Genomic DNA, 8,326 nt, shown 5'->3' on the forward strand with positions numbered 1-8,326 from the left:
GTGTGTGTGTGGGTGTGTGTATGAACTGTAATGTCAAGATATGAAGAAGTGGGCTACAGAAAGTCATGGTATTGTAACAATATGTGGAATGCTACATGATATTTGTAATTATGGTACTTACAGTCTTAATTACGGTAAACGTTGTAAAGTGTGAAGATAGTTATAGTAGTGTCAAAAGTGTAAATAGAAAAATATTTATCTAAGTTACAATCAACAAGATGTATAAAAAGGTATTTAGTATTCAAGTTAAAAGTCGACAAATGAGTAGATGAATTAGACTTGAATTTAGTTGTAAGGAGGAATATTATTGTAGAGGATAAGAACATTTTATATGCCAGAATTTGAGGACAATTATGATAAACACCAAGCAGGCTGAGTTCACCCCAAGCAGTGTGCTTATATTTAGAAAATATGTATATTTTATTTTATTTGACAGGTATTGTAGTTTGAAAAAAATAATGTGGATTGTTTTTAGAATTAGATTTGTCATAATTGGAGGCATTTTTTCATGTAAAAAATTAACATTAAATGGAAACATTTTATTATTTTTGAGGTAATCAGTACAGTGACGTATCGATTCATAATATGTTTGTGGTAGAACGTGAAAGTAAAAATTAAAAAGTATGATATTTAAAAAAAAAACAACTTGTGATGATTGCTCAGTTAAAACAAGATAATGGTCTAACAAATCATATTCACAATGCTCTACAAGCAATAACAGAAGATAACAATTCAGTCAAATACGGTAATTTCCAGTAGTTCACTATTAATATGCGTTAACTATTAATTGTTTAATATAGAACAGCAAACCTGTGCGAGTCGATTGGCCGATCGGTTAAGAGAGGGAACCTTGACATACAGCCATAATATCGGCGCTGGTGGTTCGAACTGCATGCTCGCCTATGGTTCCGGTGGTGGAACAAGTCTTCTCGGATAAGGACCATACACCGTAGGTCCAGTGTACACAATTTCTTGTGTGCACTTTAAAGAACACAGTACATCATTCGAGAAGAGTAGGGGGTTATCCCCGGTGTACTGGTCCATTTCCCGTCCCCTGTCCGGCCACAGAAGGAGCGTTACGTCGCGGCCCATGTCAGTATCTATCCTACCTGCGAATTCTTCTACCACACTACGTAAGCAAGATCATACACACTAACTACGTAGTGACTCGATAAGAAGAAGAAGCACTCCAGTAGCCCTATTTTAATATATTTTATTATGTATTTGTCAGTGAAACTTAAACTGGGAAAATACATAATAGCATATGCAAAAAATGAGTATTCTTTTATCATTATCAATTGGATCGCACAGCCTCATTAAAATTTTAAGCCTATTACAAAATCATAAGGCTCTATTACACTGTCACACTGTACTATTAGTGACCATTTTGGCGTCAAGAACCGGAGTATATTGAACACATGTTGGCATGATACAATGTGCGTTAAATTGCAGTCACATTCATTCATATTTTGCATTTTATTATTTTTGTTTAAATGTATAATGTAAGGTCTATGGTCTATTGGATAAATCAGCATAAGAGATATAAATAGTATTAAAGTGCATTATAATAACTGATGATTAGCAACAGAATATGCATAGGCCCCATATTATTTAATTTAAATTGTTCTTTGAAAACAATACTAGGACTTTCTTCCGCATCATGTCATACGATAGCAAACAAGATTCAGCTTTAACGCTGTGCAGTTTACCGAACATATTTATTTATCAAAATAATTACATCACAAAACAAATGTTGCAGTATATGCTGAATTTTAAGACTGAATATTTATATACAAAATATAAAACCCCTAACAACTTAACAAGAACGGGGTTCTAATAATCTAATCAAAAACTGAACACCTTTAAACTCAATGGAGCCTGACTGACCGACAGATGGATATATTGACAGTCCGACCAACACTGCAAACAGCTGATGCATTGGACAAAAAGTTAAGTCAGTGATGTACTGTATATATTGTACTATATGATTCATGTTCTTTAGGGACATGGGGAGTGGGGAAGCGCGCTTAAGATAATATTATTCGCTCGAGTACGGTGTGTTACTGTTGAGCTTGGTTACAATTCTTACAAATATGATGCAAATTATCCTGTGCTGTTAGCCATTACTTCACTGTTTCGTTTACCATTTAAATTTCGGTTTGCTCTTTAAATAGGGATTGGTCGTAGTGTAAAACTATATTTCCCAGGTTTACCCAGGTGCGACCGAACGGAGTGAATTCTACTAGCAACAACATCTAATGCTGCGTGTCGTCGGGGACAACTTTGCCCACCTAGTTAACTAGTATATATACTGGTATCTATTCAGAAAGAATCCTTAAAAACAAGACATGGCAGCCAAAAGGCTGAATTGAGAATTACGTTTACAATATAAACTAACAAAATGTATTATCCTTCTTTGGGTCTTTGTCAGTGTGAAAAGAGATGCGAATCAAATTACTCCAATAGCTGATGGGAAATTATGCCAAATTTTAAAATTTCAATAAGCACTCATCGCCACCATCCCTACCCCTTCCCGCTGCCTAAATTGAAAGAAACATAATTCTCAATACTATTCTGACCAGTGATGCCACCAGGATCGACGGGAGGTATGCAGTGGCATATCTGGGGAAGTGCGCGAAGAGGGGGGGAGGGGGGAGGAGCAGAATACTTCCCTTCCCCCTCCCAGAAAAAAAAACAAAAGACAAATCACAGTCACAGAGTAAAAAAAAAATCACCTCAAATCACCTTATTTTGCAACCTGGCGCTCCCACCAACCATCGGTCGGATCCCCCATCCACACTTTACTTTCCCCGCCCCATTCCAAGGCTCCTAGATAGACATGGAGGTCGGAGGATAGGAAGAGGAAGGCTGATTGTTCCGAAATGGAGAAAGTGAAAAGTTAATGGCATTCCAGAGCCCTCACAGGGATCCAGAAACGCCAGATTCCCCGACGAGGGTTCAAAAAGCATTTTTTTTCTCCACCACTTATTTTGTCTCTTGGGCCGCACGAAACACCGAGCCAGCCACACTGCTGATCTTGTTCTTGTTTTTGGGGTCTACATAGAGTGAAATAATACATAGGCCTAGTTAGTCTTATTTTAGCGGTAGTGATTAGGCCGTCCGTAATCACGGAAGGAAATGAAAACAATTCAATACTACCAGTATTACAATACTGTGCTTAGTCTGGATTTTCCAATCTAATCCCATGAACAAACTTACTGGAAGAGAAAATGGGCCTACTAAATTGAAATTACAACTTATATTACAACATAACTGCTGAAGTTAAGATTTATTTCTTTCTAATGTTTCACATTTTTTAATTGCTGGCTATATTACACAAAAAGAGAAGGAGAGAATGTTGAATATTTAATTAAATTAAATAAATAGGCATATTAACTTCCCAATGTCTATTGCAATTTGTATTGTATAAAGTAATGTATTAAATAACAATTAGGCCTATTCTTTAGTAGCCCAGGGCCCGGACATTCTACATAGGCCTAAAGGCCTAGACAGTGGCTAATCTGGGATACATTTTCTGGTGGTGGGGTGGGGGGTTAAGCTGTCCAACAGGTGGCTTGAGCTTGTATTCCTGAGGAGGGGAAGGGTTTGGGAGATGATACTTTTCTAAAAATAGGGAGCTCTGGATGGCCGGAAATGGCACGTAGCAGTGTGAAAGACATAGTTTGGCTTGGTGTGTAGGCCTATATTTAATTTTTTTTTTTTGGTACGACTGCTCGACGAGCTCGGCCGGGTGAAGGGGTCTTGATTTGTCCGATGGGGGTGGGGGGCCTAGCCACTGCTAGACAGACTGCTGCGGGTTGCTGAAACATATAGAGCGCTCTGATTGGCTAATGATAAAATAAAATCATCGCACAAGTTGGCACAAGAGTCAACCAACTCGCACTCGAATACGGATACGGTGCCAGTGAGAGTGATCCTAAGAAAGTATACCGGTTTGATTCACCGATTGCAGACTATAGTTTTCTCAAAATAAGTTTTCACTATTATTTCTGTATACGTAAGCCACAACGATCAAGGTAAAATTGTAAGAAGGGATGCATCTCATGACTCTATCTAGGCCAGTCTAGGCAAGGCCTACCCTTGACGTAGTTGGAAGATGGACCTACCCTCCCTATCCCATATCATCTCATGATGCAAGAAAGATCAATGCAACACTAGGCCTAGTTTGCATGACAAGTTCGCCTTCTATCTCTGAAGAAGTACCTAGCAGAGCAACCTGTTTAAGGCCCAAATAGTCTATTTTTTCCTTTATTTCTACACCTCAATACTGTAATATAATAATAATTATTAAATAACTACCCTATTACCAAACTATACTAATGCTTAGACCCTGGCCTATTGTCCACAGCTCTCCAATACTTTTTATTATTATAATTATAATTTTAAAATTATAATGTCATTCTTGACTAACAGCAAACTTGTGCAATGTGAGATGCCCCCATTCTTTATTATTCAGTTGTTCAAATTATTGGTTGTAATTTTTTTTTTTATCTTTTTGATTTTTCTATTTTGTACTTTTTTCTGATGTTACAACATTTTAACTGTCTAGTCTTTTATTATAGGCCCTATATATCCTTTTTAATGAATATTATGTAACACAAGTAACATGCAATTTGTTATTTCGCCACCTTATATTATTGTTTGAGATGTGATGTTTGAATAAATAAAGTAATATTTTTAACCAGCCTACAAATAAGTAGCAAAAATTTCCTCAAACTGCTGATGTTGTTATGTCATGACATAATAAATAGATGCACAGTACAGCACAATTAAATACTTGAATCTGGTGTTTTTTAGGTCCATTACGGGGCGCCAAATGACACACTACCTGTTCTGTCACACAAAACCATGTTTGTAAGGGACAAATCATGTTTTGAATATACGAATATTATTCTGTCTTTACAAAACATGTTTTGTCTCGACAAACATGGTTTTGTCATTTCAAAATGTGTTTTGTCCTGACAAAACATGTTTAGTCGAGACAAACATGGTTTTGTCATTTACAAAACATGTTTTGTCGAGACAAAACTTTTTTTTTGTCGAAACAAATATGGTTTTGTCATTTACAAATAACGTTTTGTCGAGACAAAACATGTTTTGTCGAGGCAAACATGGTTTTGTCGAGACAAAACATGTTTTGTAAATGACAAAACCATGTTTGTCGAGACAAAACATGTTTTGTAACTGACAAAACCATGTTTGTCTCGACAAAACATGTTTTGTCAGGACAAAACATGTTTTGTGAGGACAAAACCATGTTTGTCTGTACAAAACATGTTTTGTCTCGACAAAATATGTTTTGAAAATGACAAAACCATGTTTGTCGAGACAAAACATGTTTTGTAAATGACAAAACCATGTTTGTAGAGACAAAACATGTTTTGTAAATGACAAAACCATGTTTGTCGAGACAAAACATGTTTTGTAAATGACAAAACCATGTTTTTCGAGACAAAAAATGTTTTGTAAATGACAAAACCATGTTTGTCGAGACAAAATATGTTTTGTAAATTACAAAATCATGTTTGTCGAGACAAAACATGTTTTTTAAATACAAAACCATGCTTGTCGAGACAAAACATGTTTTGTGAGGACAAAACCATGTTTGTCTGTACAAAACATGTTTTTTCTCGACAAAGCATGTTTTGTAAATGACAAAACATGTTTTTTCTCGACAAAACATGTTTTGTAAATGACAAAACCATGTTTGTCGAGACAAAACATGTTTTGTAAATGACAAAACCATGTTTGTCGAGACAAAACATGTTTTGTAAATGACAAAACCATGTTTGTCGAGACAAAACATGTTTTGTAAAAGACAAAACATGTTCCGTAAATTCATGAGAAGATGTTTATTTATGAGGAGGAGGAGTCAATTAAATAGATGATTGAGATGCTACTGCTCCAAACAGTCGCTGTCGTGCGGTAGAAAAAGTTTGATATGTTTTATTTCCAAACCGGATTCAAAATGAAGATTCTCCAGAAATTATGGAATGAAATAGATTTGAAGTTACGTTATACCTGAAGTAAGAGATAAACTTGACAGTTCAAGGGAAGAAAATTGCTCATATCGAATAGGACGAGAGCCACTAGCCTTCAGTCAGTAGGAGAGCTAGGCCTAGCCAGGTCATCCTTCAACATTGCGAGCGGACATCGGCACATCCAATGACATTTGCCTAAAAGATATGCCGGCTATCTCACCCCAAAAAACGTAGGACTAGCGTAGGCCTAACTCATCCTAATTTGAACTTTATACAACCTTGCAATCGCTGTTACATCAACATTAAACGTTCTGCTGCACTATCTATAATACGGGCTAAACTAATATTCATAGGCCTGTGCTGCTAAGCCTAACATTTATTTACAGTTAGATAAACTGTAGTACTAGTAGGGCATGATCTAGGCCCAGGCTAAGCCTGCCAGCACCACTACCTGGTGGTAACGTAAGGACAGCACTTTCTGCACTGGATGTCAATAGAGTTTTAAACTGTGGGCCTCAACACAGTGTAGGTTTGGTTAGAATGTAAAGAATGATGTTCTGTCAAACTATTTTCAAATGGCATATTAAGACTAAGAGTAAGACTGGTTATGCCTAGGCAATAATACTAGTAATAGTATAATACAATATATGCTAGTGTGTATGATGACCCTAGTACATGAGGTTGTGAAATGCTGCTGACTGCATATATTCCTGTTTTTCATTCATTTATGTAAATGTACAGTAGAGTAGTAATAATTATGTATATTGATATGAAATGTAAAGCATCAGGCCTTTAAGTTTCAGCAATTCTAATAATCACAAGAAAGGATAGTCAGCATATGAATCCTTTTCAATGATTACTATAGTTTAGTACCTTGTTGCATGTACTGTAAGCAATATATTTCCTTGTAGTTTAACAGGGAAAATATGACATATATTTTACTATATTATGGAAATATAATGAACCATATGTTCAGAAATCTATCAGGAATTTGTATTTTGCATTTTTATCATTTTTAACTATATCCTGAGTGATGACCTAATTGAAAAATTAAAATAAATATTTATTAATAGTGGTTACAGTATTCATGTCAAACTTACATTCAAACCGAGTGTGTGATACCGTAAACAATCTTGTAATGGCAAAGTAAAATAAGAATAATGATTTGGATATTGTCAATTTCACTATTCCTTTTGATGCATGATGTTTATTTTTTTTACTGTTATTGTATAATAAAATATTTTATCTAACAGATATGTACTTTTCAGCCTTATAATATTTATTTATTTACTTTATGTTACCAAGACACTTCACTATCAAGCTGCAGTCTGGAAAAATATGAAATCTAGTACTGTTTTAAGTACTGTTAAGTTATATGTCTGGTGATATTTAAAAAATCATACACTGTAGCTCATTCTTTTTTTAAGGTCAGTTAGCTCACTATTTCCATAAAAATTGAAGAAATTACAATTCATTTATAACTCATTTATTTATGCTTACTTATTACTTTGTTTAGAATTTGTACCTACATATTAAATCTCAGTTTTCTGGGCCTTACTCTTGAAAGATAGGTTTATTTGACAAGTTTAAATTTTGCATATTTACAGTATTAAGAAGCCAACCAGCTACACAAAACGCCAAATATGAGTCATGCTGCATATCTTGCCATTAACAGAACTGGTCCATGGCACCTGGCTTTTGGAAAAAACCCGGGTTATACATCCTGCTGGTTTGTAGAATAGCGAAGGGTTCTTAAATTATTTATTGCCACTGAAGCCCATGAGATGAAGTGAGTGATTGTAATGGGTTTCTTGTTTACATTCCAATGGCTATATGTTGCTGGTCAGGACTCTCTTGTTAACTTCCAATGGACTCTTAAAACCAATTAAAGTTAAGTTTATGGAGCTGCTAACAGCTCCCTCTGGACCATTTGACAGCTCACTCTCAAGTACCAGACAGCTCACTATATGGACCGTTTCTGCTAACGGGGACTTTTGCCTCATGTGCTACAGTTACTTAATTAGGTAGATAGATATTATTTAAAATTTACTCCAGAACCAGAAATATCATATTTACACAAATAAATTGCACTTTTTCAGTTAGATTCATTTAATGTATATTTACTTTTATTAGCGCAAGTTTTTCCTTTGTGTTTCCAAGCCACTTCACTACCCATACAAAGATGATGACATATGGTTGATGCGAGCCAATGTGCGAGTCATGCGAGCCAGCGAGCCATACATTTAATATTTTCTTTTTTTTTTTCAGGTTATCCATTTTTGCAAACACGTAGGCCTAGCCTATATTCTTTGGCCTAGTAGATG

This window comes from Anneissia japonica, unplaced genomic scaffold (genome assembly GCF_011630105.1).
Source record: "Anneissia japonica isolate Jap-2015-1 unplaced genomic scaffold, ASM1163010v1 scaffold573_len2283161_cov171, whole genome shotgun sequence".
NCBI lineage: Eukaryota > Metazoa > Echinodermata > Crinoidea > Comatulida > Comatulidae > Anneissia > Anneissia japonica.